This window comes from Gobius niger (genome assembly GCF_951799975.1).
Source record: "Gobius niger genome assembly, chromosome: 1".
Classification (NCBI taxonomy): domain Eukaryota; kingdom Metazoa; phylum Chordata; class Actinopteri; order Gobiiformes; family Gobiidae; genus Gobius; species Gobius niger.
Genome location: NC_136852.1, coordinates 49,862,882 through 49,885,716, shown reverse-complemented (window position 1 = coordinate 49,885,716; position 22,835 = coordinate 49,862,882). Strand labels below are relative to the sequence as shown.

Sequence of the window (22,835 nt, the reverse complement as noted above, 5' to 3'; positions counted from 1 at the left end):
CTCTGACAAGTTTGTTTCCGATCACAGATTATTACATTATTAGTAGCAAGGAAATATCCTCAGTATGGAGTGAATGAGTAATGCACCAAACTGTAAAGCGACTTTGAGTGTCTAGACTAATGCATTATTACTGTTATTAATAATATCCTAGTGTCATTCGGAGTGAACTGCGTAACGTCTCTCACCTGTGACTAACAGTGTTTATCGCCTCTCCTGTTGATTTGGCAGAAGCAGTCCCCTGTGGGTTTCTGCTCACCATTGGTTTCCCTGATTGGTTCATTCACCTGTTAATTACACCGGGGTGAAAGGATGATGTCCCAGACCATATGTCTTTGTATAGCTTTGTTCATGGTCTGATCAAATGGGAAATCACTGGGAAAGAAATGACTGCTTCTAAATGCAATGTCTTGATCCTGCATCCTACTGTAGGGTTTCCGCGGGGTATTAAAAACCACATGATCACAATTTTGACTGTATACGTTGATATTGCATTTAACTTACTTCTGCCTAAATCTAGTTTTCATATCAGATTGGAAGATGCTGTAATGAATCTGTAAATGTCTGAAATTAGTTCCTGCTTTGCACTTCCTTCTATCTATGGTCTTAGTTTCGTCTGACTGATCAACATTGTGAGTCGGTTTCTTCTTCTTTCTCATCTGGCTGTACAAATCAGGAAAATCCCTAAACTACATATTACGCTGTGGCTTTTAACCAACTTGAAATCTTTGAGTTAGTGGTTTCGTTTTACAAGCATTAGACAGTGGTTTTGAGCCTTTTTTGATGCCCCTTGTTGTCAATTCTTTTTCAGCTTCTTCTGGTTTCGCTTTTCCAAACAAACCTTAGATGACCTGCGTTTTATTCATATATTTCCCCCTATTTTCTGCCTTCCGCATCTCTGTGCCTTTAAAGCGTCGGCCACTTCCAGAGCACAGCGTGGTTACGTTCGACTTAGTTCCTCCTATCTTCCTTACGACTCAACATGTGAGCCCCGCGTGTCCCTTTTGAGCCACCGCTCTTCGTTGCTCCTTGTTTCTTGCACCTGTATCGAGGCGGGCAGCGGCTCCCACAGAGGCGGCCAAGCCCTCCTCTGCCGGGACATAAACAGTCTGAAGCTGGGCGCACATGTCCCGCTCGTGACGTCAGAGCTGGGGATTTCCTTCACCGTACGCGGCACCACAAACGCTGTGTCACTGAGCTCCTGACACACTCGCACGCTCCTCAGCCGGCTGTGCTTTCGATTCCCTCTTTCTCCCACTGTCTCGTCTCGATTTTCGAACCCAGCCGCTCACTCTCTGTCTCCGAGGCTGTGTGAACTTTCGCTGACTTCCTCATCGGGTCGTAACAATGATGATGATGGTGGTGGTGGTGGCGGCTTCTTCCAATTTAGCAGCTCCTTTCGCTTTTCCGTTTCTCCGTTGTAAGAAGGCGGTTGTCGCGAAGGGTGTTTTGCCTTGGAAATTGATGTCGGCGAAGCTGTTCACTTTGGAGATCAGAATGCCCATTAGCTTTTGCCATTTCGTGCAAATAGTGGGCAAGCAAAGATGTTTTCTTTTACTCTAGTTAACCAGCTCATTCTGCGCCAACAATCGCTTTTACTAACATTGACTTTGAACATAGAGGGAATCCATTTTGTGCAGCCAAAGCCTTGCTTTTACCCTTGCCAAGCTTGACTCAGCACATGGCTCTGTGCTGTGTAGCCCAGCTTTCTGCTTCTGTCATTTGCCCTATTGAGTGGCTCCCTGCACACGTGTGTGTGGGGGTTTTAAACATGTGCAGTCCAGTCCAGTTTTTGCATGGAGCCCTGCACAGATGGTGCACAGTGATACCACATACCAGAGGCATTGTTTAGGCAAGGCGAGTTCGAAGAGATAATTGACAGCCATAGAGACGACCCATCCCCCTCCGAGCAACGCAATCCAAGAGTCCAGCCTTGTCTCTGCACATGCACAAGCGCACACTCGTAAAAACTCCTTTGAGCCAACAGCACTAACCCACCTTTAATGCCTTTTGTCAGCGTTTTACTTGTTTGCCTATATTTTGACGCCCTCAGTTGCTCTCCTTGAAATTCGCCCTAGCAGCAGAGCCAGGCGAGCGCCCTGATTGGTGGACGCGGCGCCTTTGTGAGCGGTCCGTAGCGTGACGTATCCTCTCGTGAGTGTGTATGTAGCACATGTATGTTTAAAGAGTCAAATGGGGGAGGGGTAAAGATGTTGCTCTCTCTCTCTCTCTCTGCTAGACAAAATACCCACAAGAGGAAGAGAAAGAACGGTCTTGTGCCTGTTCATGTGTGTGTGGGGTGAACCTACTGGCATTCAGGCTTGAGAGGAGAGAGGGGGGCGAGGTAGATAGACTGACACAGAAAGAGGGCGAGAGAGAGAGAGAGAGAGAGAGGAGAGAGCGGGGGGACCGTGCGTACAAGTGCTCGTGCAAAACCCGATTAAAAACACAAGATGGCTTCCTGAATGGGCTGCAGCGGGAGCACGGACAAGCGAGCAGGACTGACTACCAGCACTTAGCGAGACGTTTTTGAAGGAGCAGCGGCGAGGGCAGAGAGTAGGGAGAAAGAGGGAGAGAGAGAGAGAGCCGGCGCGCTTCTTCGGATGGGGTTTTGGCTGCCGTGTACCGGACCACGGAGAGAGACAGCCCACGAGATCGCAGGGTAAATATCCAAGACTATTTTAGGACGGCTGGGAATGGGATGAGGGTTGCGTCGGGACACGGTGATAAATGGGGGGCGAGGTAGGACGAAATATATTTAACATTGTCACAGCGGGTGAGGAAGTAAGTGTGTGCGTGTGTGGAGGGGGGGAGGCTTTCAATGCTTTGGTTTCTCATATCACCCCATGTCACTATAGAAACCAGGTCGGGATGCTCATGTTACATAATTGATCATAGACTGAGTGGATTCTCGCTTTTTTTTTTTTTTTTTTGGCGCCTTCAAATGCTCCATCCTATCAGCAGAGGGAAGTACCGGCTCACTCTTCGCGCGAACAAGAACGCATTTAAAGACGATCATCTGACGCCGTTTATTATCAGCTGGAATAACGTAGAGGATGTCACGGAATGATTCGACTTTGAGATGTCCTGTCATAATTGGGGAGGTGCTTTATGAAGAGGGCCTTGTCGCATTACTTTCATTGATTGTTATTCTCCCCCCCCCTCCCTTTTCTCTCTCCTCTTACATTATGTGCCGCTCACCTCCTCCTTCGTTGAACCGCTGCAAAGGTGGACTTTCCTGAAGACGCCGGCGCAGTCTGCGAGGGGAGCTCTCATCTGACAGCCGAGGTAAGATCGGGGGGAACCGGGATGATCGTTTTATTAAGGCTTGATCGTCAAAGCGCCTGGACTCCCGTGATATTTTGGTCATTGGCATTCTAGGCTTTTAATGTCTTGCTTTTTTTGTCACCTGTTCAAATCACGTCACTTGCAGAAACGATGCTTCACAGATAGAGAGATAGATTTGGTGGCTTCAAATCTTAATCCTGGTCATGTTCCTGCATTGTTTACCCTATGTTTGCCTTGGAATTATCTTGTTAGATTGCTTATTTCCATTTAATAAGGTGGCAACAAAATGTTATCTTATCTTATGTTCCGTATTTTGAGTAGGTTTCGACGGGCCAATGGAACAAGAATAATTTTTTGTCGAATTTCAAGGGTTTTTGTGTTATTTCAAGAGTTCAAGATCATTTATTTTAAAAGACTTGATCCATCAAGACAGTCCCAACCCACTCAAAATCAGAATTAATAGTCTTAATTCAAGCGCTTTTCAAGCCTTTTGTTCTCAGATAAGATGCCATTTTCCCCAGTAATGTTTTAGGTCCATGCTGTGTTGGTTTGATATTTAGTCTCTTTATTTAGACATTCACCCATAGCATTGCGTACTCCCTCAATACTGTTTGGGAATCCCTCTTTTGTTTGCATTGCCATGACTTTCCCTGATGTTTCCCTTTGTAGGTGACCAAAAAAAAAGAGCTTTGTCCCGATGTCTTTCTCGGCTCACGTTGCAAGGCTTGTTGAACTGGTTGAAAGGCAAACTCTGTGTGCGTGTACTGTCTTTGCTTTTGACAATGGCTGCACTTACGTGGAATCAGACAAACTGCATTGCCGTTGTCAGTGAGACGGTTCGCAAACCCAGGAAGGAATCACTCGTGTATCTTTAGCTTTCATTTGCTCACCGGCGAGCGCTGAGGCCTCTTATGTAACCGTGCTATCTGCGGTCGAACTGCTGCTAAATCACACTCAAGCGAAACCCAGCGTTTTCCAAAAACATGCATCCGAGCTCTGCTATCCCTTTCCGCCGCCGCGCGAGCTGTACACAGTGGTGATGCACAAGTTTAAATCGCCGCACGCCTTACGCTGATTGGTGCGTGTCCCGGTGCCATGTGCGGATACAGGCGCCCGGCGAGGGACGCTGGAGGGAGGGAGGGGCTGGGAGGCCGTGCCTTCATCCGCCTGGTTCACGCGAGGTAAAGGGAGTAAAAGTTAGTGGGTCACGCATGCGCACAACTCGGGCTGACTGAAGCCGCCGCAGTAGTGGAAGTAGTAGTTGTTGTACTAAGATTAGAAGTAGCTCTAGTATCAGTCGTGTAGTTCTGGTTGCAGTCGCTGAGGTCAGAGGTTCAAGTAAGAATCCTACTCTGCAAAAAATCTAGGAATAAATATATTTTCCCTTGATTTGAGCAGATGTTTAGAGTATCTGCCGGTGGAACATATATTTTTGCACTTAAATGAGGAAAAACAAACTCTCATTACACTCAAACAGATATTCAATCTCAATTTACTTGAAACTAGGAGTATTTTCTCACTTCACGTGCAAAAATACATCTTCCACTGGCAGATCCTTTACTTGGCAAGTCAAATATACTCAAAATAATGTGAAATATCCTTTGTCGTGACGTGCTTTTCAAATTCAAATCATTTCGAGTCTTTGTAAACGGGGCAAATGCAGTTGGATTTGTATCTCTTTCCCAGTTGACGATGAGTTTGATTTTACCTCCTCTATTCCTGCAGTGAAACCAGTCGCTGTTATAGTAGAACTGTAGCTTGCGTCAGTCTTGGCTGCTCCTCCACTTCTTACCGAGTCGGGGCACGTGCTTGTGTTTATGTGGAAAGGAAGTCGGCGCGGCGAGGTTTGTAGAGCAAATAACAGGTTTGTCTCGAAGAAGTGGCTGTTTAAGGGTTTAGTCTAACACACATCGAAGGCCATTGTTTTGGGGGGTTTTCCCGAACACTGATTTAAGTTTGGAACATGGTATTTTATAATTCAAGTGGAGTTTTATTTACCAACACTTGGCCTGGACTCAACTGAAAGGGAGAGAAGAGATACATCAGTGGGACTTCCATAATGTTGAAAGCAATCTGATCAATTATCTACTAAAGAAACACACAAATAAAAGACATGTTGAGTTGCACTTGATCTTCAAAGCATTTCTAGACTGTCATTGTTGCTTTGGTGGATACACAAACATCAGTGGAGTCTTGATCGCTCGTGTCGCTGCCCTGTAAACATTGTCCATATGTGTGTTGCGTGTCCGGTCCGAGGTATAACGACCACCATCTGTTTGTGAGTGAAACTGGAGCTGGTAGTCTTTGAGGAAACGCATCTTACGCTATTGTCTGTGGTTTCTTGTAGGTGCTGATCTACTTCTTTTGAGTATCATTTCCACACTCACACGCACTGTCTGAATCACGTGGCAGTAACATGGTGAGAGTGTAAAGATGACGTGTTGCGTGGACGGTGAAATTCGCGAAGTGGTTTGTTGTTAGTTGTCGAAATAGTGAATGGACAAACAATATGGTTTCAAATGATCAATTACAACATTCTCAGTCTGAGGTGGCGAAAGTGATGTTGTGGTTTTGCTGTCTTTTGTGTTTGCGGTTGGATAAATAAAGCAACATCATGGACCTTGTCGCCAAAAATGAATGTTCAAGTTCAAGTTTCCTCTTATTTCATGATAAAGAAAACAGAGATCAGGATGAAAACCCGGCACAGGGAGAAAGTGAAGATGGTACACTGCAAAAACTAACCTGAAATTGATTTGTGTAAAGTATTTTTGCAAGATCTTATTGCTCTTAAAATTAGATAGTAAAACAAATTTTACTTGAAATAGATGCTCTGGTAACACTTTATAAGAACTACACCTTATTTAGCCTTAATAAATCAACTTAATTCATCACGAACAATTCATTTAGTGTGACTAACACTTTATAACTACTTAACGACGCTCTGTAGTTAAAAATACGCTGAACTTCACAAAAACACAGCAAAAATGTACAAAAGTATCTAGTAAAATGATGTGGAACAGAGAAACTACAAATGCAGTTTACAGGAAAAAGTCGAAAACCACTGCTGTACCAAGAGAGAGGGAGGTTGCTGCTTGTTTACACGCCGCTAAATAAGGTGTAGTTATTATAAAGTGTTACTGATGCTTTTTCAGTGCATAAATACTTATTCCATGGGCAGATTTGTATACTTGGCAAATAAATTACTCAAATTAGGGTAAAATACTCTTGATTCAAGTAATTCAAACTTATCTAGATATGTTTTCTTAGTGTGTGGATAAATACATTAAACTCACTATAGCATTGGAATACTTTTAGCCCTTTTATTTGCTGACAACGAAAGAGGGAGCGAGTACATTTCAAAGTGTTAGTTGTGATCCAAACTCATTCCTAACTTCCCCGATCCTCAGAGAGAAATTATGAGAATGTTTCACAACTTTCAGGGAGAAAAGTGGACCTTTACTATCACTATCCTGCTGGTTCATATTCGATAAAAATGCTTCGTAACCAGATGCACTATGGTCTTCTTAAACTAATGCATGCTTTTACAATATATAAAGGATGAAACCCATGTAATACATTTATTACAATTAATAAATCAGCCATTAGGTCAGTAACTTAGTATTTTACATATTTAATCTAATCTCTGTCCGCATCTCTGTGGCATCAATGCAGAAATCACTCTGTAGAATCTGAAAAACAACAGCCTCATCATTTACGAGCAGTTTCTATCATCTTAGCATCTACTATCTACTCTGTGAGGTGGCAATATGATGCAGAACGCACACAGGGTTCATGAAATCATTGTGATCATAATACAAGACAGTGACACAGATGCACTTGTATTTCAAAAATGAAGACTTTCTTCAAGCAGAAAAGTCGATTTCTCGGGTCTTTTCAAGCTCCAGGATGTAAAACCAAATTTACCACAACTTACGCGACACACAAGGCGCGAAACTTTTCTACTTCATATAGGCTACAGGATTTCCTTTCAAATCGCATCTATCTTTTACAGAATTGAGCAATAAAGGGCACGGAGATGCAGTGAGGTGCGTGCGAGCGTTCCAGTTGTGCGTGACGGCAAACGGAGCGATTAATTATCATGTATATTTAGCCTTAGGTGGAATCCCCGACTCCGAATGCAAGGGGTTAACAATGACCTAGTTTCCGTGGCAACATTGGGTTTTGGATGACGACATGGTTTAATTTTAGCCGCACATCTGAGGCTCGCGTAGAGGGCTTCATATGGATCGATCGCTAGTGTGAAAAGTACCCAAAAAAAATTTCCGGTGTGAGAAAGCCTTAAATTCACGTTTCACATTGTACGACCATTATCCAAAACTCATGCTCATTGCTTTAAACATAAGTCTGTTTGCGATTGATGTAATTACCGTAGCTCTTAACTTAGCACTTTTTGGGGTGTTTCAGTCATCAGTTTATTTAACCAGGAAGTCCCATCGAGATTCCTATTTTTCAGATATTTATTCCTATTTGTTATTAGATTAGTTCATGTTGGCAGCGTACACAGGTTTGCATCTGATAAAATGCAGAAAATTAGCAAATTATACATGGGGTGGTATAGAATGATGTGCTCTATGATGGCTTGCCTTCATAAAGCATTTACTCAGGGATAAGCAAGTCAAATCTAATGCTTTTTTGACACAGTTCCAATAATGACTTAATGCTTTTTAACGCCCGACGGAGACCCTGATAAGCTCTTGAAAATTCTAGATAAAGTAGATATTAAAAAAGGCTTCCAGGGTTTTTCACATCATCTATAAAGGGTCTGGTTCCTGTAAGCGCGTCCCCTCTATATCTCGCTGTGTAGTAAGTGGTTGAGCCTATTCTGTAGTACAGGAAGCGGAGGGCGTGACATCATCTTCAGTGAAAATCTATAAGGTTTCCATTCTGTCAGCGCAAACCCGCGGCTGTGGCTCACTGCATCGCCTTTTAATGCTTGAAATATGGAAAATGTGGTGCACAGAGTTTGCAATTTGTCCCTAGTTCCCCTCAGTTCATACAGAAACAGAAACTCGATAACAATGCAATGTGCTCGGTAACTACTATCACAAACATTAGGTTCTATTCCACGTGCTTTATTGTGAGAACCCACTGTAATCATAGCATTGTTAGTGTCATTATGAGCACGTTTGGCATCCCTCAGTCAGAGATGTAAGTCTTACAAACTGTGTGTTTTCCTCTCGTTTGATGGGAGGTTACGCTCCAAAAGCTGCAGATTTCTTCATCCCGCGCGCTAACTTTGTGGCCGTAATGAAGCCGTGATGTCTGCATTTCGAGCCCCCGTGCCGCAGTTAATAAAAAATGAATGGGGATTGGAGCAGGGAGGAGCCGTCAGCTGTTGCCGGAGCCTTTTAACTGTGTGCTCTCTGCAGCGTCTGAGGCTCCCCGCGGCACCAGCTCCGCTCTGAACAGTCCCGAATCCCGGTCTAGCCCGCGCTGCCAGGTTTTACGTAACACTGTGCCACAGCTGTTTGGCCTTTTACTATCGCTCTACTTGCACACGCGAGCATTAGGCACAACCCGGGAGCTCTTAACATTCAAGAGAGGACTGAAATATGAACCGAAAATATGAATACAAGAATCCTGTGCATTTGAGGACGTGCTTTATACATATACAAGCAGGTTTCAACTCCCACAGAGGCTGGACATTCACACAATATATTACAGTTATTTAGGATTCTCTGTTGGAAATGTGAAATAAAGTGTTGGAAACATCACTTTGTCGCTCAAAAGGGTCATTATCCTGAACAAACTTTCCCCACATTTTTGAAACACCTATCCTCAATTTTTTTTGCCAAATTTCCCTCCCATTATTTTCTTAATTTTTTCCAATTTTTTTCCCCATTTCCCCCCAAATTTTCCCCCCAATTTTTTTTCAACACTTTCCCCCTTTTCTCCTATTTATACATATATTTTATAACATTGGAGATGAACACAATATTGTAAGTTTGCATATCTTCCAAACAGCAATCTCAATTTCATCTAGAGACATTACATGGCCCACGTCTAGTCAGAAGCATCCAACCACGAATCATACAGTGCAGTCTTTAGTAAACATGAAACTCTCACGCTTTTCTCTTTAAAAGCACAACAGTTGTCTTGTAACCCAAAGATTTCTAGTTCTAATCCGGCTTTGACTAGTGCCGTCATTGCAGTTGTTGCAAGGATAACGTCATCATTCTATGGCTGCACAACATATGATCAAATTATTGTTATTAGGTAATGCAAAATCTATACCCCAATAAGCCACAAACAAGACAAAGTCTAAAACCAAAAGGATGTTTCTAATGTACTTCAGTTTCAGCCTCCCTGTGTTTCAAATTTAGTGTTTTTTAACTCTTCTTTTGACAGAATTTGATAAAGAACAAATTGCTAAGGATTTAAGGATTTAGTTGAATATACTGTTGAAATGTTTGAGTTTTTTCTCATATTGTGCTGCCCGGAGAAGATTTTTCTTCTCTCAATATTTCCCATCTGCAACTGCATGGAAACACTAAACATACAACATTTTGCACGATTTATGACAAATATGTTTGTTTCTTGTCGTGGCTCGTCATCCTGGGGGTAACGGTGGGTCCTGAAGCCGTACCACTTGAGAACCACTGGTCTATTGAATACCGATGTTCTGTCCCTTTAAGACCGGCTACGCCTGACTTGAACATATGGGAAGCTAATCTTAGCCTCCGTCCGGAGAGAAACAAGGCTGGCACGGCGCCACTGTACAAGCAGAGCGTGGTCTGTTCACTCTTTACACCACAACCATTTTGACTCTTCTGAAAATGTCATTAACAAATAAATGTGTCGAATTACCGCTTGTTGAGGTCCATCTCATGTTCACAGCCTCAGCACTTGACACAGATTGCTCAGACAGGTGTGGGTACATTATGTCCATTTGCAGCAGTGCACTACCACCAGTATTACAGCTATCCAAATGTCTATTATGCATGACAACGTGTTACTAAAAGCTAAAACAACTACATTATGGTAATCTATTAATCATATTTAGCATACACATAAGCTACAACCAGCCAGATATTAACAACAGTCCTTTTTTCAATTAACATTCATCCCTCCCATGGGACTATTATTGAAATCTGACCTTTGCATATGTATTAGATCTGGGAAATCACACAGAAATGTAGCATCTTTTGTCCAAATACACCTTAACCAATGATATAAAGAAAATATCTTGCTATAGGGGCATTAATTGATCTGTTTCTATGCCGTTTTCTTACGTCGCAGTGACAAAGAGCTGCTTTTAAAAACAAAGCCCTTCTCTCTCACTCCTCCCCGTCCCGTCATTATTTTTTTGGCAGCTCCACCCACTGCCTCCTCCCTCCACCTTTCACTCTCTCCTCCTGGTTTTCTTTGTGGGGCTGCTGCGGGGGTGTCAGGCCTCCCCCTTCTCCCTTTGGCTGGGGATGTGCGTGGTGACTCGCACGTGCCGAATGTCAGGAGCTATGACTCAAAGTGGATACACTACACCAATGGATCTCGACCTTCTGTGTCTGGAGTGCCTCCCGCCCCTAATGACGATGTCCCAAACTCACAGTACCCCCGCATGATAAGACATTACTATGAACACTTACATCTTTATTTATGCTCTTTTTAAGTAAGGTAAATTAAAGTAAGAGTTTCATTTTCTATCATATTTTATTGAGTTGAGTGGATTTGAGTTGCACATTGACCCATGAAAGTCATAAGGGCGGCACAATATGAGAAAAATCGCTATCTACTATTTAGCATTTCAACACACTTCGTTCCATTAAACTTGAACTATGATGATAATGTTTCAAACAGCATGACAAAACTACATGACAAAAACAAGGCTAAAATCACGAATAAAACTGACTTTCTTTTAAAAGAAAATGTGACCAGTTAGATGAAAGACCTGACATATGGACTCGTGCAACATGAATATTATGTCACCTAAAATAGCAGTTACGATTATTTGGAGTCGCTCAATCACACAATAACACAGCTGTAAAAAGGCAATAAAACAGTGATAATATTGCATATATCTTCGAGCAACAAGAGCGAAAAAAAACAGTTTCTAAATTCGACAAAAACACCTACACAGCAACACCTTCATAACATCACTTGAACAAGAAGGAACTATTAAAAACTCAACTCTATATACACCTCGTAATGACTACAGAATATAAACCAAATGATATTTATCTGTCAATTCCCAATATAAAGGCAAACACAATATTTCTTTCGTTGTCGAGCACTAGGGAAACTGTATCCAAATGAACGGCGTCTGATTGACACCCAAACACACAGCCTGAACCCAACGCCGTCCGGGTCCGGGGCGGGTTCAGGGCTGGTTTAGGGCGGGGGAGGATCCTGGGACGAGACACAGATGCTGAGATAACACAAGGTGATTAGACGGATATGCACAATATGTCAAGAGTCTGCCGCAGCCGAGACAGATGGATAGATCAACATTATGATCATTTGGGGAGGCGTCTAGAAAGGGCACACTTGCATTTTGACGAACGCGATGGGATTTACTGTTCGTGGCAATAAACGGTAATCAACTCGACAAAATCAATATAAATGGTCACACGTTTATTGCACTTTTGTTTGTTTTGGCTCTAAACGCTTTACAGCAAGGAACAACCACTGACATTCATGTAGAAACAACTGAAGAGAAGGAAGTGGAATGCCCAATGGCACAACAGCTGCAAACATTGCCAATAGGCTCTGTGCATTGAATGTTTTGCTAACTTCCTGTTGGCCAGTGTTGTGTAAAGACCACTTCCTGTCAACATTTTAACGTAAATTAAAAGTAAAACAAGATTTAAAAACCGTAGCAAACTTAAACATCAAGTCCAGTTTTTTTAAAATAATTATTTCAGATGGAGCTACTGTATTTCAACATTTGTTAGCGTCAAATTAACGTTAGCCTTTAGCATCAAGGCTAAAACACTGAAGTCTCCTCCGGTGACATATTTTCTTCCTGATGTCAACATTTAACATCAAAAATACAATAAAAACTGTAGAAAACTTAAATAAAAGTCAAGCCTAGTGTGTTTTTAGAATAATTATTTCAGATGGTGCTACTTTATTTTAGCATTTGTTAGCGTCAAATTAGCATTAGCCTTTAGCATCAAGGCTAAAACTCAGAAGTCTCCTCCGGTGAACTATTTATATGCTGATGCCAACATTTGTTATTAAAAATAAATTAAAAACAGTAGAAAACTTGAATAAATGTCAAACCTAGTGTGTTTTATAATTATTATTTCAGATGGTGCTACTTTATTTCAATATTTGTTTGCGTCAAATTAACGCTAGCCTTTAGCTCCGAGGCTAAAACACTTACAGTTAAGTCTCCTCTGTTGAAGTGTTTACATCCTGAATAAAGTATTGTTCTAAGTGATGATACAGCTGCGTGCTCTCTGTCACGTACTCTTTGAATATTTATGTATTTCAACAAGACACGGCTAACTCTCCATAGGAATTAAACGATGACAGGAAACAGCCGCTAGTCTAGAAAGATAGCATCATGTTGCTATGCCGCATTTCGTGCACAGAGCCTATTGCAGAAATCAAACCGGCAACCTTTGAATTACTGAATGAACATCTTTCCACAACAATTAATCAAAAAGAAGAAGGGAAGTCTCCAAAACTGACCCCGAGAGCCGCTTTTACAAAAATGGCAGGGAGCTTTTGCTTGTAACACCTGTTTAACTGGAGAATTTGATGGCAAGATGATATTTCAACACAACAATCAACAATCAAAAGAAAATGCATCTGAAAAGTGACTTACGGGTGTAAAAATGTAGAAAATCTTTAGTTATCTGTACTTTTAAAGGGATGAAGAGCTACTGATAGTTGCTCCTCAGTTATTGGTTGGAGATTTGAGTAAAAGTATCATCTAAATGTCTCCAACATAGAGCACACTACTGAAAATTGGTGTTTAAATCATTTTTCATCAGTCATTTGTTTTAAAGCTTCCACTAATTCATGAAAACTGTGGCTTATTTGCCGAAGGAAAATCAACCTGCTTATCAAGTGACTACACAAACGATTCATGGCACGAGGCTGTAAATGATAATGGACACACTGGAGGAAGACTGTGCACTTAGCCCGGCCCATTTGCACATATTACGTCGACATATTGACCGCCGCATTTCCATTGCAGCTCTGTGCAGCCCCTCACGTCCCACCCACCAATAAACCCACTGACCCTGAGAGAACAGCCCAGTACAGTATGCTCAGTCACCACTGACATGCGCTCCCTGCAGTTCCTTTACAGTGAAAAACACATGTGGCATTTAGTCTCTGCAATAGCTCTTTTTGCTGCTCTGTTCGAATGCGGTTTAGGATTTTGGGGTAGAAGGAGAAGGAGAGCGTGAAAGGTGGGAGGAGGACGGGGAGAGAATGGGCGTCGAGGCTGATCAGATGACCTTGATGCCATTAGAGGCGATCTAGGTCGGGACGGGGGGTGGAGGCGTGTGTGTGCGGTCAGCTGACAGGAACGGAGCGGGGGGATGGGGGATTGAGCAGAGGAGGGCGAATATCATGACTGTGATGCTCCCTGTCATGTGAGGTCTGCACACAGCAGTGTTGTAGCTCTTTTTCTTTATATAGCATCAGTAATCCAAAAGCAATTGACCTGATTTGCAGAGAAACAAAATCCAAGTTAAAAATGTCTGAATTTATGGTGTTGGATGAAGGTAGTGGTTCTCAAACGTTTCACACCCAGTACCACCACTTAAAATGTTTAAAGCACCATCAAACCCTAACCCGAAACTGGAACTAAACAGGGTCTACAATAGATTTATACTGAACTAAATTATGTCCAAACTGTGTGAAAACCATGAGTAGACCAGAAAAATGCATAAACATAAACTGCACTAATGCTTTTTAAATGAATAAAGTCTAAAATTTCAGATTTCAGAGTACCACCTGGACATTGTGTAGCTTCAGGACCCCTACCTGTGACCTTATTACAATAGAAGTAAGAAATTGCTGTCTGCTTCTTGTAGTTTAATTTTCTCATGTAGCTCTGTTATGGATCTATATGGATCTATAAACGTACTATCCAAAAAAATTCCAACAGTTTTTTTTCTTTGCAAAGCCGACGCCCATCAGAAACTGGTCCTGCAACCCACTTCTGGTTCCCGCCCAACAGTTGAGACCACTGGCCGAGGCCTATAGTTTGCTGAATGTTTCTTCTCTTCATCTTGTTTCACGTTATACTAGTGTAATTAAGTAGTGTAATTGAATAGAATTGATTTTAGCGGTAAAAAGTAGAATATGAATAGAAATAATCCATAGAATATTACTGTTAAAGTGCATATGGCACCACATTAGACACAATTTTTACTAAAACATCGTTAACACAATTATATTTAAGATCTTGCTAAAAAATGTTCCCAGTTTTCTTTAGTTTGACATTTTTGTGATGTTTTATAATTTCACTTCCTTTTTGGACACTGACAGGAAGTTACATAGATGAAGGCAAACGATTTTAAACTGTTGTTATGTCAATGGGAAATGAGTGAATCAAACTGCTCTGGAACTTTACCTCTGTCTATGTCATAAGCTTAACACTAAAAAAATTAAAACCAATGTGGTCATTAAACATTTAATGTTAAAGTTTCCAAAAAATATTGTTATTACATTTCAACACACAAAAATGGCCATTATTTGCCATACTGTGCATCCCCATGTAAAGTACTAAAAAAAAAACTAATGATACCACAACAATGCAGAGATTCCGATGTGACTTCCTCCCTCATTGAGTGACTTGATAGTTTCTTTACAGCGAACAGCCTTTTATCACACGATTTCATTGATTTCCAGTAATGATTGAATTAAATTACACTCAAAAAGATTTGCCGTTGCTTCGCCACATCAATGCAGCCCGTGGTATCAAATTCTTCATCCTGATACTTTCATGACCTCCCACTCGAGGTTAGCGACCCATGAAAACAGAGAGATTTTCGTAGAGAAAGGATGACTAAAGCTTAGTCATAATCAAGCAAAAACACCACTCACGCCTTGCCGAGGATGCACTACCGTTGTCAGTCATCCCTCCTACAAACAGGGCTTTAAACTGCGCTGCCTCTGATGGGAAACAGAGTACGCAGAGCAGAAATGGAAGAGCAGACACGGCACTGAGCGTTGTGCTGGGCGTCAAAAAGCTCATTTAGACAATCATTTGGGGTTAAGTATGTGATTCGCTTTATATGTGAAACCTATTTGAAACTTGGAGACTGTCGGGCTTTGACATTTTCAACTCCCAATGCCGGGCTACAGCAGGATTACCGTAAGTGCGGCCGGTTACTCATCTTCTCAGTTCTTCTTTACTGATTAGACGTTGATGGCTGTTAGTTTTCAGTTCCTAAAGGGAGTTAATCATTTCACTTGGTTGTACATTTACTGGACTGGGCTGCATGAAGCTGTTTGTCTTCGAGGTATTGTCTTTCATCTATATATTATTGGAGATCATGTCATTTATGCTTTAGCCATGCATTTAAGTTAGGTATTTTTCAGGTTTAGATATGGTTTAGTCCAATTTACACCCTTTTAGACCTAGTTTAGTCCGGATTTGATCTTGATCTAGGTCTAGTGGAACTTGGAAGCTCAAATACGTTGGTGTTAAAAGTGTGAGAACCACTTATCTATTGTTATAGGCTTCAATTTTGCTGTAACAACCCAATACAGATGACCCCTTCTTGAAAACATTTTGCTTTGACAGTATTTATTTTGTTGGCAGTACACTTCCAAGTAACACATAGTCCATCAAAATACTATTATGACTTGCTGCTTGTTCTTTTTTGGTCTGTACTTTCATGACCGCTATCAATTTCCATAGTAGTTTGTTGAGATTGACTCTTTTTATTGTTTAGTTTACTATCTTCTCCTGGTCTCAGCTTGTACCGTTTCGTCTAAGCCTAACTGCCCGGTGGTCGTGAGCACGTTGCGGTGGTTAAAACGAGGAACTGATCTAACAGCCCATGTGATTCTTGGGTTAAGTCACATCCTGGGTATAAACGTCGTGTCATTTTGGGGGAATTTTGCCGACACAATGACAGAGAAGGGGTGTGTTTTTTTTTCTTTCTTTCTTTCTTTGAGGTCCGTCGGTGTGTGTGCATGTTTGGTGTAAGTAGGAGAGAGAGCCTGAGTATGTGTCAAGTGCCATGTGCTTCCTGGTGGGGGAGACACGCCGATGACGAGACAACCGCGTCACGGCCACACACTCCCCCGCCTCGGATTGGCCCGTCCTCGATCACGTGAGCCGCGGAGCTCTATTTCTTTCCCTGCTTCCTTTAAAACGGGTTAATCTCGTGCAACTGAGTCTCCCCTTGCTTTTTCCTACCCGTGTGCGTTTTTGCAACCAACGAGCCAGCGCCAGTGCGGCAGATAGTATGCAATTTACACGGAGCGGACAGACAGCAGCGGTATTGAAATGGGCTGTTGTGCTGTGATGATGTGCGAGCGGGTCGGGTGAAACAAAACAAGAGACATTATCGGGGAGGGACGCGGGGCGAAACGACACCAGGAGAAATGCAGAAAGCGTTCGACGAGCTTGGGGAAAGGAACTTAATCCAACAGCGTAATGATGTTTTAGCCCTTGCCATGTCAGAAAAAACCCTCAAAAGGCGCAGGAGTCGGGAGATCGGAGGCTGCCGTGGTCGTGCCTCCAGAGCTCCACGGAAAGGACGCCACGCACAAGGCCGATCCGCCCGGAGAGGGGAGAGGTTTCCTGGGATGAGCTTGTCACGGCGAGGGTGACAGTGACATCAGTGCAAGGCAATGGTGGGAGGAGGGTTAGCGCGAGTGTAGGATGTGATAGAGAGGTGTTGGATCTACAGTACGTTTGGCAAATGATGGTGCAAAGAGTGTGGCTCTTAGCGATGTCCGTAGCAACCGTTGGGATGAATGAGCAAATGCGGATAGAGGTACCGGACATTGCCTGCCTACTATATCTCAATCCACTGCCTTTATAGTGAGCGCACGATTACATAATAAGTCATGATAGACACCAAATACGCTTTTAACTAAGACCTAACGGCTTAGTCGCTCACTGCTCAAGCCCTATCCCTGTCTTATGTGTCTTGTTGGCAGAGCGGCGAGGGGCAATGATCACTTTTGGCTCTGCTGCTTCCCTTTAGAGGATCTCCTACAAGTGAAAGCCTGAATAAGAAAATGGAGACTATTAGCCACCGGCGGCGACTTGTGCTTCGGCCCAGAGCTGCCCCACTTAAACCCGGACTGCGCGGATCAAAGCCGGCGGAAGGAAAAGTGGCTCGAACGCTTCGTGTTGGCCATTTCCTTACTGCTTTTTCCTCTTCCTGTGTTGATGTTTTAGCGGAGTCTGGTAGTCGCTTGTTGCCGGTGGTCACTCTCCCACAGCCCCTGTAAGGCGAGAAAAGAAGAAAATTGAAGGAAATGCTGGGAGGAATTGGCACAGTGGATTAAGGCGTGTTTAGGAGTGTTTAGGTTTGAGACACAAGGGTTTGTCAGTGGTTGTAGGCGTTGGCGTTGGCCATAGGCTGCGTCCTGCTGCATCGCCGGTTCCCCTATGCACGGCTCTCAAAGCACACTCCTCCATTCCATCGTACGTGCCCGCCGCGGTTCAGATAATGGCCTCTCGCTCTGCACACACTGGGAGAGAGAGAGAGAGAGAGAGAGAGAGAGAGAGAGGAGAGTAGACAGAGGGGAGGAGGGAGAGAGAAAGACATAGAAGGGTGAGGGGGGGGTTGGACGCAAAAAAAAAAAAAAAAAGAAAAGAAACGCCGAATGCATGTGTTAGTCGCCGACAGAAAGAAAGAGGATATTGAACGCAAGGGGAAGGGAGGAGCGGACTGAAGCGAGAAGAGAAAAGGCATATGAGGGAAAACGCTAAGAGAATGAACAGCGTGTGCGCTTTACCAAAGGGGGAGGCGCGTGTTTGGCTCGCCGGGGCTGCCTGTATCGCGAAGCTGGATCTGATGTGTAACCCGCAATAGAGAGGACAACAAGACGACTGCCACTTACTACCGCTGCACGTAGGATTTCTGTGGCCGGCAGGCGTCTCACGTGCGCCTGACTGCTTTACGATCGCTCCGGACGCTTAGGATCGCGTAAGTATGCGACGTCTGGGGCATGGCGCTTTAAACCGGCTTTATATTGTCACAAGCCGCAAAGGGAGCGATGGGGAGGGGAGGAGGAGGGGGCGCGTGGGGATGTGGGGATGTGGGGAAGAGGAGGAGGGGGGGGGGGGGTTTGGGGCAAAGCGGCAGGACAGGGGCTGTTGTGTGTTTGGGATTTAGGTTCAGCTGTCCACACACTCGACGGATTTTTTAACCCCGGCTGCGCCAGCATCGAGAAGCGTCTCTGTAGATATGGTTGTTGTCAGGGCTTATCAGATTTCATATGTAGTTTAAAGGGAAGCCGGTCTGGTCTGCTCTGCTCAACACCATCTAACAGGGACGGTTGTTGCATTGACTGCATCTTGTATCAAGAAATCAAGAGTATATTCCGTGTCTAGAAACAGAAATGGCTCTGTTTCTTTTTATAAAGGCATTTCTTTTTTAATTGTAGTTAAAACATTTGTCATTTTTTTTCCCTAACACCGTGTACATCTGCCAATATTTGAGAATATTTTGCTCATTTCATAGTGTTTAGCTTGGCAGGCAACGCGCGAAATACTGGCTCAGTTGTGTCTTACAGCGCTGATTGTCCGATTACGGGCTGATTCTTTAGTTTATTGGTCATCCGTTGAAATCTTTGTTCATCTTGCGGCGTCTTCCGTCGTTGATGTAGTGGTTGTTGTGGTCGCCGTGTCAAAAATACCTCGGCTACTACAAAGTCCATGGATACAGTCGCTGCCGAGGCTCCATTTCCCGCTGTATTTGAACGTGCGTAAAGTCATGTTTTGGTTGCGGCGCTTTAAACCCACGTGACTATGCTTTGACGGCGCGCTTTAATTATTGTTTAAAAAAAAAGAAAAAAAAGTGGAAGGGAGGGGGGGGGGGAAGAGGAACTTGTGTGTTCCGTGACAGATAGTGAGTGATTGTTGGTTGTGGCCGGCCGTGTTGCGGCATCTTCTGTTTCAACACTGCAGTTTTCTCAAAACCACCCCCTCCTCCTCCCTCTGATGTCGCTGATACAGACAGACGTGGGGATCCTCACGTATTGCATGCCGGCTGTCGACTCCTGCCACCCCCCAAACAAAGCCCCAGTGCTTATCTATTAGGGATGTCAGGCTTCATCTGCCTCCTCAAATTAAATGAACCGATGGAAATGATCTCTGTCAGTCGCACAATTAATCACAACTACATAAAAAATTGCAATTGAAACGGTCGCGATTAGTACATAGCAAATACTGTTATTATTTAAGCAGTGCAACATCATACAACATATTCTGACCTCTACAAGCATGCTCTGAAATGCATGTGATTCTTGTGTTAGGTAGTTCATAATTCAGTCTTCTCTAAAATGGTAATGCGCCTGGATGTTTGACAGGGAACTTAGTCTAGATTTTAATATGGAATTTGCCAATCCAATCACAATCCATGTACCTGAAAAAGAAGGCAATTTGATTATGTATCTCCTCAAAACATTGTCAAGAGAAAGGTGTCATGCCATACCAGAGCTTTTCAAACCTTTTACACAAAATACAACCCCTTGAATTATTCGACCCTCCAAGTACAGTAACACCAAACATTAGATTGAGATCAAATCAGGTGTAAGTTTGAACAAATTATATTTAAACTGTGTGTAAGGTTTGGATGCAATACTAAAGCATGAATAAGATTATCTCAATAAATAAAGTCTAGAATTGTAGATGACAGTGAGAACCACCTGAAGAAGCCCAAGAATCACCAGTTGTACCACAGTTAGAGTACTAACATGGCACAACTGGACTTACATGAGCTCTAAGGGGGTGGGGTGGGGTGGGGTGGGGGGGTTGACATCCTATATATGCAAATAGTTTTGTTTAGCTGCGTAAAAATCCGCTCGCATTGTATGGCTTTGGGAATCAATCAGACAGAGTGAGAGAAAGTGGATTACAAATAGCACTAATTTCTTTGTGGTGGTATCAAAAAGTGTGACAGCCTAATTTCTTCTCATAAATAATTAGCATAAATATAAAATCCGACAGCATGACATCCCCGCCCCCGTCGCATAACCCCCTCCCCTTTTTCCCTTCATCCAGAGTCAATGCTGGTTACCCAAACAGGCACTGCAACCAACAGGCTCCCCCCTGGGACACGGGCTCACTGCGCAGAAGGTGTATTCAAAAGATGCCTGTAATTAGCCTGGTTCAAAGGCTCATTTCAATAATATTCAAATTGCAGGGGAAGCTGGATGTCAGACTCGCTCCTACTGCGCCGCGTTCGTGAGGGCAGATACAAACAATCGATGTAGTGTCTGAAGTTTTCCGCCTGGGTGATGCAGTGAACTTCCGTTATTGTTCAGTTGTTGGAACACGTCCACAATCCATGACAGTAACCATATTTTACCACAAGTAACTTACGGCGAAGAAAAGAAGCTATGATGGGCGATATTGTTGATGACAGAAGTGCTTGAAAAGTTGGGATGGAGCAACAAGAAGCAAGGAAGAAATAGTCGTGGTTTAGTCGAATGAGAAAAAGTTGAACCTGGGCAATCGAAAGCAGAACTGTTTTAAAGGTGCACTATGCAACTTTTTATGAGGGAAAAAAAGAGTGGATATTTGTGTGAATTTGGCCTTGTAGTGACCCATTGGCTGTATTGGTGATCAGCATGGCGCCTTTACTTTCCGTCACAGTGGTCATAGGACGCTCTACAATCAATTGTTTGGAAGGTTTTCTCTGCTGACGGACCCTCTCGCGACAAAACCTACAAAACAATTGATCCTGGAGTGTTGTAGAGACAATTGTGATGGAAAGTAAAGGCGACTTTTTTTTTCCCCGCATAAAAAGTTGCATAATGCAGCTTTAAGATTAAATATTGTTTTAGTTAAATGCCACTGCTGGTCTACTGTATGTGCCTTTACATTTGGGGAAAATAGAATTACTTCCATGTCCCGCTTTTACCTTGATTTGTTTTCGTAATTTTATGCAGAAGTAGTTTATATGTGTTTTTGTTTTGGGTCCCCATTGTGACCAGAAGCCGTCACAGCGTTTTGAAAAAATGTACCTCAAGTTTGTAAAGTGTAATACATATGTGAGCCACTGCTACTTAAACTAGTCAATATCCTGTATATGACCGAGAACCTATAGCTTCCCTACCATTTAAAACCCATGTTACACAACCGTACCTTTAAGTCTCTTCCGTGGCTCTATGTTTTATTAGAAAGCAGTAAAGCGCTATTGTCCCTTTGCTCAGCTGTTTGAGCTGTAAGGACGCTGTTTAGACACAATTGAACTCTGTCAATAATTTCTAAACATGTCCTTGGATTTTCCTCACTATTTCTCTGACGACTCGATGGGTTTCCTTCGCAGACAGACAAGCCTCAATAAGAACTGCACAGTGCACTAAAGTCAGCAAATTACTGTTAATTCAATAAAAGTGTTGCAGTGTTTGAGGTCTTTCTGGATTGAGATGAACACATTTTGTGGTAACAGAGCGTAAAATGAGGACGTGGTGACTAAAAACTGCACGAATGTTTAGTTTCAGTCATAATTTCCCCCATTTTAGTTCCATGTTAGTCTCATGTTGGTTCTGATTTAGTATTTTAAGGCAGGTCTTGACACAGTTCGATGGTTTAGTGCAATATTGCAATAACTTTCAAGACTAGTTATCAGGTATTGCAGCTTTGCTTCTTATTTTGTGCAGCACTAGATCTCTTTAGAGTTTTTTTTTTTACTGCTTTCACTTAAAAAGCGCGTTTTACAATGTGGTTTGCAGCTGTGTGAAACTGACCTGGTTTGAGAAAGTGAGCAATTTGCCATAAAGAGTAAAGGTTATGTGGTTTAGGTGTCTGTTTTCTATTACCTGCCCCATTTCTCAAAACGCCACCGATTTCAGAGCAAAGGTTAGTCAGAAACATTGCTCTAATGATGTGACTACGATGTGGAGTCATTACAACATGGCTATTTTTTGCCTTTTACAGTGATTTGTATCACCATTTACATCATCTTTATTGCTGTTATTTGAGTGAATTGTCAAAGCTTTAGGACACTTTGAGCGTGCTGTGCACTATCCAGAACTCGCACGCAGAGGAACATCTTGCACTGTTTTTAGCCAAAAGGGGGATTTAGTTTGTCACCAGATTAGTCCAGCATCTAGCCATGTTGGTGATTTGAAGTCTATTATCTGTTGATGGTATTTCTGTCTTCTATTGATTCAGTTATCAAACACTTTAAAGATACATTTAGTACTGAATGATTTGTGTGATTAGATTTGCCTTTATTTTAGTACAATGTGTATGTTTAACACATCCAGGGGCATTTGCATTTGAGAGAGACTGAACAAATACAAACAACATGCAAGCACTGTCAAAAATGCAGGGTTAGCAAGTTTAAACATAGTAATATCCGCTGAGGTAAGATATTTTATTAGTTTTGTATTGTTTTATAACACTGTTTTACTAAATCAATGTT

General features: G+C 42.7%; 1 protein-coding gene across 2 annotated transcripts in view; it reads left to right on the top strand.

Moving 5' to 3' along the window:
• The first annotated feature begins 792 nt into the window (after window positions 1-792).
• Window positions 793-22,835, top strand: part of tet3 (tet methylcytosine dioxygenase 3) — a 41,940-nt gene continuing 19,897 nt past the window's right edge. Inside the window, exons 1-2 of one of the 2 annotated variants that reach the window (XM_079566783.1) lie at window positions 793-2,659; window positions 3,226-3,285. The gene's annotated coding sequence lies outside the window, so the exon portion shown is untranslated. Of the gene's footprint in view, window positions 2,660-3,225; window positions 3,286-16,193; window positions 18,387-22,835 lie in introns of those variants that run through there. The other variant, XM_079566784.1, reaches the window with a different exon arrangement.